Genomic DNA, 9,518 nt, shown 5'->3' on the forward strand with positions numbered 1-9,518 from the left:
TAGGTAAATATTAAATATTATCTTCTTTGGCATGCATCTGAATCACCTGGTTTGCTGGGACCCGTGCCCAGAGTTTCCAGTTCAAGAGGTTGGGGATACGAGAGTTTGCATTTATAGCAATTTCTTAGGAGAACCACTGGTCTGGAAATTAGTAGACATTGAATACAAGTTAGCTAATTGTTATTATCTTAGGGAAAATCAAATGCAACTTTGGGTGAAAACTAATGAAAACTTGTGAACTCCTTTGGTAACATAATATAACTAAATGGCCATCACTCATGCCTTTTCAGAAGCATACATTTTCAAAAGCATAATGAGATTGGAAAGGATAAGTCTTAATTAAGAATCCCAAGAACACTGAACTCAGAGCCTGTTCAGAAACACACTCTTGGCAGTACCGAAAGTACACACACCTGTTCTTACCTCCAGGGCTCTTCTGATGCTCAGTGTCCCAAACTTATTTATTTATTTTTTTACCTTATTTATACTTTATCTTTTTCACACAAATGATTATGTAGCTTATATACCCTCTAAAAGAATTTTGAGAATCCATGTATTCACTCATACATTTAAATAGGTGTTTATCATTTTCTCATAAAATTTAAAATTACTTAGATATTGATAATTTAAAAGAAAATTCATATTCCCCCTCTTAATGTAGTCAATGAATCTAAATGCCCACATTATGCATTTTAAAATACATGAAATCAGCTCCCCTTCAAAAATAAGAAATTTTATCATTCCTTGTTTTCTTTGAACTTGCATTCCACTTTATTTCCTTCATAGAATTTTATCACCTCATCTATTTCTTTGCAAGAATATGCATATACACTTTGAAATTAGCTTTTTAAAGCATCTATGACTATTAAAAATGGAGCAAAACATAACTCATAAATGTTGATAGATTCTTATTAAAATTATGAATAAAATTTATTGGAAACGTATTTCTTAATGAAGTAATTATACATTTTACCCAATTACATCATGTATATGGATATTACTCCTTGCTAGAATGAAATCAGATCTACCATAAATTCTATTCCTATTCTTTACTCTTATAGATGATATATTTTTTAAAGATTTTATTTATTTACTCATGAGAGACAGAGAGAGAGAGAGGCACAGACACAGGCAGAGTGAGAAGCAGGTTCCCTGTGGGGACTCTGATGCAAAATTTGATCCCAGGACCCTGAAGCTGAACCACCTGGACTTCCCCTATAGATGAAAATATTTTTATATATATATAGAGTAAATTAAAAAAAAACAAACTTTTATATACATGAAATTTGAAGAAGTTTTGTTTCAGCATTGTTTCACAATATAACTTATTTCAATTCTTTCTTACTTTCTAGAACCCACACTATGATCTATCATCAATAATTATTTCTAGTGATTCGTAACCTGACTAGTTAGGTTCTTCCTTCACTTTTATGAAAACAAAGGAAAAAAAATCCCCTAGTTTGAAAGACGATGTGTTATTTACATTTGAGTCATCTACTATCTCAACAATATTTATGATGATGTCTTTGTACCTAAGAGGGTTTTATACCCTGGGGTAATATGTAGTCAGGAAGAGGGAGAGGTCTGCCTTTATTTTGCCAAATGAGACACAGCCATCATGAAGGAGACTGCAGACAAGTTTTCAGGTAGATCAATTCTAGGCAAGAGGTCAGAGGAAGTTAAATATGCAGAAATTGAGAGCTTGCATATACCCTCAGGGGTACATTACACTTCAGAAGTAGAGGTGCCCTAGCTTGAAGACCCTGGTTTATAAAATAAAATGATATATATAAATTATAGATAGATAGATAGATAGATAGATAGATAGATAGACATAGAAATATAAAGGTTAAAGTGAAAACCAAAATAGAATAAAGGCAAGAGAAGCAAATGTGCTTAATAAGGGGGGGTTAATAGATGATAGAGCATCAGGTTTAGCACAGAGCTTTCTGGTATATTCAACATATGTGTCATTTTAAACCACTTTGTGTCTTCTGCTCTCTTCCCCTCTTCTAGAAAAACTAACTTCATTTTTAGTAGCTACTGAAAGAAAACCTTTGGAGAGGGTCTTCTAAAAGGCTGAGTCCTGATGGGATAGAGAGCAAAGAAATCTCAGTCCAGGGAAGAGTCTTATGTGAGCATTCTCAATCTTTGTCTTTTCCCAGAAAGTATAACAAACATTGTTTGAGGAATAGTGGGTGTAAGTCTTGGTAATAGTTATCACTTTTTTGCTTTGATTTAGAATCTTTTCCTACCTGGATGAAACACAGGAAACCTATTTCCATGCTCCCCCTCTTTTCAGTATCAGAAACTCTACTATAATTTTGTGACTAAGAAAGTGAAGGAAGGGTTGACTGGATTTTGAGAGGCTTCAGGGAGATTAAGGGAGTCTTTAAGGAGGACATATTAGGCAAAGAATTAAAATCTACTAGAATCAGATGAGGAAAAGTCAGTATATCTAAGTCACCCTGATGCATTGGGGTTAAATAAATGGAATGACAAAAACTCATTTTAATTGAGTCACTAACATTCAGCAGGTTACATTACAAAATTGCTTTCCCAAGGGCCCATATATTTGATTAGTTTACTAGGATGAAACTAGCTGAAAACAAGTAGGCTGACACTAATAGACTATTTACCCAAGGAAAGACATAGGTAACAAACATATTAAACACACACACACACACACACACACACACACATTTAATCTAGGGGCACCTCGGTGACTCAGTTGGTTAAGTATCCAACTCTTGATTTCAGCTCAGGTCATGCACAATGTCAGGGTCCTGGGATCTAGCCTCAGTGGGTCCTGCACTCAGTGGGGAATCTGCTTGGATCCTCTCTCCCTCTCTTTCTACCCCTCTCCCCACTCCCGCTCATGCACTCTCTCTCAAGTAAGTAAACCTTTAAAAAATAAAAATTAAAAAATGTTTAGTTAACTGTATGATACCAATTAAGGCCAATCCATTTTATAGCCTATTAAATGAGCCCCAAACACAAAATCTCAGTAGCCAACCCTGTTAAAAGGATACGACAACACGGAAACATTTATACTTTGTTAGTGACAGCAGAAATACTGGCAAAACCATTTTATTTTTTTTTTTAATTTTTATTTATTTATGATAGTCACAGAGGGAGAGAGAGAGGCAGAGACATAGGCAGAGGGAGAAGCAGGCTCCATGCACCGGGAGCCTGATGTGGGATTCCATCCCGGGTCTCCAGGATCGCGCCCTGGGCCAAAGGCAAGCGCCAAACCACTGCGCCACCCAGGGATCCCGCAAAACCATTTTAGAAATCAATTTCAAGGGACACCTGAGTGGCTCGGTTAAGTGTCGTGTCTGCCTTTGGCTCAGGTCATGATATCAGGGTCCTGGGATTGAGCCCCTGTTGGGCTCCTTGCTCAGCGTGATGTCTGCTTCTCCCACTGCCCCTCCCTCCACTCATGATCTCTCTCTCCCTCCCTCTCTGAAATAAATAAATAAAATCAATTTCAAGAGCTATGAAGATAATTCATATGCTTTGACTTATAATTCTTTCCAGGAATATTATAATTTTTATTGGTACAGGGAAAAATACATGCATAAACATATTCAGGGCTCTGATTTACAGCAGTGCAAATTTGAAAATCAATGTTCAAAGATAATTGGTCCTTTCCTTCAAAGTAATAATATAGAGTGATTAAAATTTCCAACCGTTGTAATGTCTGCGAAACAACATAGACAATGATTAAGGTAAGAAAATACAAAATAGTTTCTATAGTATGATTTTAAACATGAATAATCATGGAGCTATATGCATAAGGATTAGAACTTGGAAAAGGGAGAGCATAGTTCAGATTCTTTGTGTTGTTTCCATGTAAAATTCCATTATTGAACTGGTGTAATAAATGCCTTATAAATTATCTAGAACAAGTTGGACTTGCCATGTTGGATCTTTTCTGAAGAAGGATCCAGGTGTGGCTCTCCAGCTTATCGTTCCATTCTCCTTGTCATTCTAGAAGCGGGTTCTGCTGCCTAACATGGGCTTTTTTTTTTTCTCCTCACTGAAGCTCAATTACAAATCAGTACACAGAGAAGCCCAGTAGTCGCAAATAACGTGTAGGCAGCATTTTAAAAACTTTGCATAGATTTATTACTTTCTTTTAGAAAAATACTATAGCAAAAACGTTCTATTAGGCTACATAGATGCAAATCCAACAATGTGATAGAGTAGGAAAATCAGGTGATCCAATCAGTTTGTGATCACTAAGACAACCTTCACATTTTCAGATCCAGTGTTTACATCTAGGTCCCTGACGCTTTTGCTCTTTCTTAGGGAGGACATGGTGCATTCTATAGAGCAAATTTTGTGGCTTTGACTGAACTGCTCCTGAACTCCCGAATTCTGGGAGGACATACCTGACTTTAGTCAACAGCCCATCTTTCATAAAGAAAAAAAAAAAAAAAACATACAGATGAACATTGCTGTGGAAGAGCCAGTCAGAGAGAAGGCTCCCTTGAGACACGATGGTTCCTATGTCTCACTTGGGCCTCTATGAGCTCAGTGAGGAGGCCTCAGTTTCTTCATCTGTCGAATGAGGAAATTGGACCAGATTTGGAGCAGGTCTGCAGATACTTTTTCTGGATAGCCCATATGTTATATCAAGTTGGATAATTTCATATGAAAATCTTACTTTTTGGGACACCTGAGTGGTTCAGTGGTTGAGTGTCTGCTCAGGTTGTGATCCAGGGTTCCTGGATGGAGTACCACATCGGGCTCCCCCTAGGGAGCCTGTTTCTCCCTCTACTTATGTCTCTGCCTCTCTCTTGGTATCTCTCATGAATAAATAAATAAAATGTTAAAAAAAAAAAAAAACTTACTTTGCTGTGTCTGTTACAAAATCAAAGAATCTAGCAACACCAGGCTCAAGTTTTCCTACCACAAGAAAAGGCTGGGCCTAGCCAGCTATTGCCTCTGGAGGAGCCACAAAGTCCATAGTTGGCACAGCCTTCCACCGCCTTCTGTCTTCCTTGCAGGATCACTTGAATTGGCAATCCCTAGGGCACTCCTAGTTTTAATCTTACATTCATGGATGTGCTGTTAAATGTTTAACAAGTTCTCCAGAAAACAAACAAACAAACAAAACAGCCCTATTTGTAGTGTTTGTCGATTTCCATGATGTAAATACTCCCATGTGGCTGATTTCAAGGTATTGACACGACAGAAATGTGCATAGCCCATAATGTACTGGTGTAAAATATATTATAACATCATTTAACATGATTTAATATAATAGATAGGATTTCTAGCTTACAGAGAGGATAGATGTAGATATCCTCAAGAATAAGAATAGTAAAACATAGTAAAGAAATAAGGCAGTGGTAAATTTTAATATTTATTACCTTTTAAGAAATAATTTAATTGTATGTTTATAAATTTATATGTAATTAAATTTTTAATGATGTTTATTTTCAACAGCTAGCAAATAGATTTTCCTGAAAATGTTAATAATTGGTTCTTGCAAGCTGATTTAGGCAGACTCCACACTCTACTCAATATTCTTGAGGCCAGAGATTGTATTGTTCCCCTAGCATCCTTAATCCCTGGCCCAGCACTTGGCATATAAAGGGCACTTAATACAACTGTTAGAAGAATGAATAAATATTCAATGAGGCTATATGCCTAATCCTCTTTGTACCTCCAGGGAGCCAAATCTCTTTCCTAGGCAGAACAGGGACATCTTTCACCTGCCAAAATTTACTTTATTCATCAAATCCCCTTCTCCTCCTATTTTGCTTTTAAGAAACAAAGGATACCTCTAGGTAAATGATTTTAAGGCCATTTGGATAAAAAAAGGAATTTCTGGGTAGTAAGATTGTATTCTGCAAGAAAATAATTAATAGCAAAGCACGTAAGGGCCTAATTGTATGAAACTTGGCTCAAAATAATGCACACGGGGATCCCTGGGTGGCGCAGTGGTTTGGCGCCTGCCTTTGGCCCAGGGCGCGATCCTGGAGACCCGGGATCGAATCCCACGTCGGGCTCCCGGTGCATGGAGCCTGCTTCTCCCTCTGCCTGTGTCTCTGCCTCTCTCTCTCTCTCTCTCTGTGACTATCATAAATAAATAAAAATTAAAAAAAAATTAAAAAAAAATAATGCACACGGATGCCAGCTAATATAAATCTGTCCACTTCACCATTTTTAAAGAAAGATCAGGACTTTTTTCTACTTTCATTCTATTAGTTCGCTTGTTTTATAAAATAATGGATTATTCATTAACTAATTCATTATTGATTTACTTACTGATAATCAGGTTGGGCTTGAGGCAAAGAACCTCACAGTATTTATTTACCTATTAAGGTCTGAAGAGTTCTGGGCTCCTTTCTCTAGAAACTACCCTAATATAATAATTTCTATGTTTTTGTCAAAAATGCCTTCAAATCTGCATGAGAGACTGGTGGATGACAGCTCAGAAACTGGCTGGCTGGATTACTCGGTTCACTCAGGGAAAATGACTGGCTTTCAATCTCAAAGGCTACTTTTGAACCAGGTTTGATTGTTTACTCAATCCCTAGTTCCCTAGAGGGTTTCTCTTTGAAGAACAAAAGGCACCAATATAAATTTTAATGACTCATATTCTAGCTTATTGCTGAAAGGGGCCCCTCACTTGGGATATGAAGAAGTGAAAACGGCTGTGCTTGGCCCCATGTAGCAGACACCCTGAGGGTCCCTCTTCATTTAAGTAGGGTCTAAAAATGAGACCTCTAATTTAAGAAAAAAAAATTGCACCTCACCACAAGGAACTGATTTCCTTCTCTTGCCCCTTAAAGAACACCTAAGAAATACACACAGATTTTTCCACAGCAAGTCTGCCACTGACAACGGGCCAGTGTGATGGGTTAGTTCCTATGACAATTCCCCTTTGCCTCAGTCTGGTGGCAAAACCCCGTGTTTCCCAAATATTGTTTGCCTAATTGCCTTGAAGAAGACTCAGAAAGTGGTTAAACAGGACAAAACTTCATATTATCTCAGATCTGAGTGTGGGAACAGAAGCATGGAAAGAACAGCATGGGAGGGGTCCCTTTTTAAAAAAAATTAATTAATTTTTTTTTAAAGATTTCATTTATTTGACAGGGAGAGAGAGAACACAAACAGGGAGAGTGGGAGAAGGAGAAGCAGGCTTCCCCTGAGGGGTTCATCCCAGGATCTTGGGATCATGACCTGAGCTGGAGGCAGAGGCTTAACAGACTCAACCACCCAAGCATGCTGTGACCCTTGATTTTTAAGAGCAGAAAGGAAATCAAGAATTTAGTAAATTTTTCGTCCCACCCTCCACCACACCTCTTTTGTTTTTGGTCATTAAACCTGAGGCTTCATGAGGATTTATTAAAATTTTATGTTCACTTTCTTGATCTATAGTGAGCGCCTCATAAATATTCAAGATGTGAGGGCAATCTGGCTAAAACAGCTGTCACCTCATTGATTGCCAGGGTTGGCTGGGTTATATAACTCACCTTCATCCCTCAATTTCCTCTCCTGGGTATTTTTGAAAACCTTGTGCTTGGTGAAAAGGAAAGACTTTCCCTAAGACAAGAGGTCACTTTTTTGTTATCAAAGGTGCTTGAGCGGTAGGGTGACTAACCATTCCTGTTTGCCTGGGACATGCTGCTAAAACCCAAGGAGTCCCAGGCAAAGCAGGATGAACAGTCTACTAGCTTGTGCTCCTTCACTGGCATGCGCAAACATGCTCGCCATTATCGATGATAAGATAACAGTGATGATGTATTGACATTCAGAATATATGTCAAAAGTACGGAAACTCCTCTCGAAAGGCAACAAATGGCTCTCATGCTTTTCATTACTACTTATCAATACATGAAACTATCTACTCTCTTAAGTGTTGACTATTAGAAGATGTTGCTTTGACTGATTTCCATTCAGAAAAATTTGAGGAAACTTTAGACTCATGTCATTATTAGTAATAAATGCATTATTCACTGAAGAAATACATTCCCTGAAAGAAGATCCCTACGCGAGCCTTCAACTGTACTCTCCAAAAACTAAGCACACCATTGCCAGCAGAGACCCAAGATTCTAAAGATTCTACTCCTTCTGATGCTGCCCAGAGGTGACTGCTATCTCTAGAGACAATCACCCCCTCATATGTGATACAATTAGTTGTTTCTTGGGGTCCCCATGGGTCTGAGGCAGCTGGTGAGGGAGGGCAATGACTGCAGAGACTCTACTAGGACTCTTTTACCGGGTTCTTTTTCATTGAAGAGGAGCACCTCTGGTGGGACTTCTTGATTTCAGAAGCAGCAAGAGCATCTGGCGTCAGCGTGATCCAGATGCAACTGCGTAGCCAGGATCATCTCTTCCCAAAGAAAGGAAGGTAGATGGATGCAGCCAATACTGAAAACAGTATTACTTCTTCATGCATCTCTTTATGAGTAAGTAAAGTGCCAAGTAAAAGGTATCAAGGGAAAGGGAGAGGAACTGCCTTCAACGCCGAGTCTTTTGTTGTAGTAGATGAAATAGATTAGCATCACTTACAGGCAAACATCTGCCTGGCTCATCAGCAGTTTGGGGAAAACTAAGCAGATCTTTTCATTTCTAGTTTCCATCCTTTAATACCTCTTTTCAGGGAAGGTGCTTAGTGGGATGCTGGATCCCCTACCCAATGAACTCTTGGCTGCAGTCCTTGGCAGACAAAGAAGTGAGGTTAGGCATTAAATCCCCTTCATCCAACACAACATCATTAGAATATATTTAATGATTCAGCAAGATAACATGCTGAACAAAGATGATTAATTTAATTTTAATTATACATACAGAGAGCTCTTCCTTTGTCTCATGGCTCCTTTTTAAATCAGAAATGAACCTTTCTCTCCCTAAATGCTTACAAATTGCCATAGTGTATACACTAATTATTATGTTTGTTGAACAAATAATTGCATTTTAAGATGCTGGTGTATTCCATTGAAAGCAGAAGTGGTTCAATGTAAGGTTTGATGTGGTAAGCAGCCCGATAAAAAAGAAATTAGCTTCGGGCAGTGAGTAAGGAACACACGGTCACTGTTAAAATATGGCCACACACATTCTTAAAATTTCTTCGCATCCATAGAGTAGAAATATTCCTTGGAAACATTTCCTCTCTGCATGCAAAGTTCCAATGAATGAGCACGTCAGTGAAATTAAATTTCTCCAACTGGAATATCACAAGGTGAGCAATCGAGTAACCACCCATCTGTTTACCAGGACTTAAGGAGAATACCATTTTCTTCTCAGAAATAGAGTGTGAAGGAAAGTCTTAAATTTCCTGGAATTGAATTTTCTCCTTGAAACGTTGAATCCTGTGTTACTGCTTTATCATGTTAATTTATTTTGACTTAGGTTACATCTTCTCTTACCCAATGCATTAAAATCTTCTCGTATGCTTCGTAGGCATGTCCTTCCTCTTTCAAATATATGCTTAATATAAAATGCTATACATGTACAGAATGATGTAATAAATTCTTAATCTCTCCCCTCAATGTCTA

This window comes from Vulpes vulpes, chromosome 1, assembly GCF_048418805.1.
Source record: "Vulpes vulpes isolate BD-2025 chromosome 1, VulVul3, whole genome shotgun sequence".
Taxonomy (NCBI): Eukaryota; Metazoa; Chordata; class Mammalia; order Carnivora; family Canidae; genus Vulpes; species Vulpes vulpes.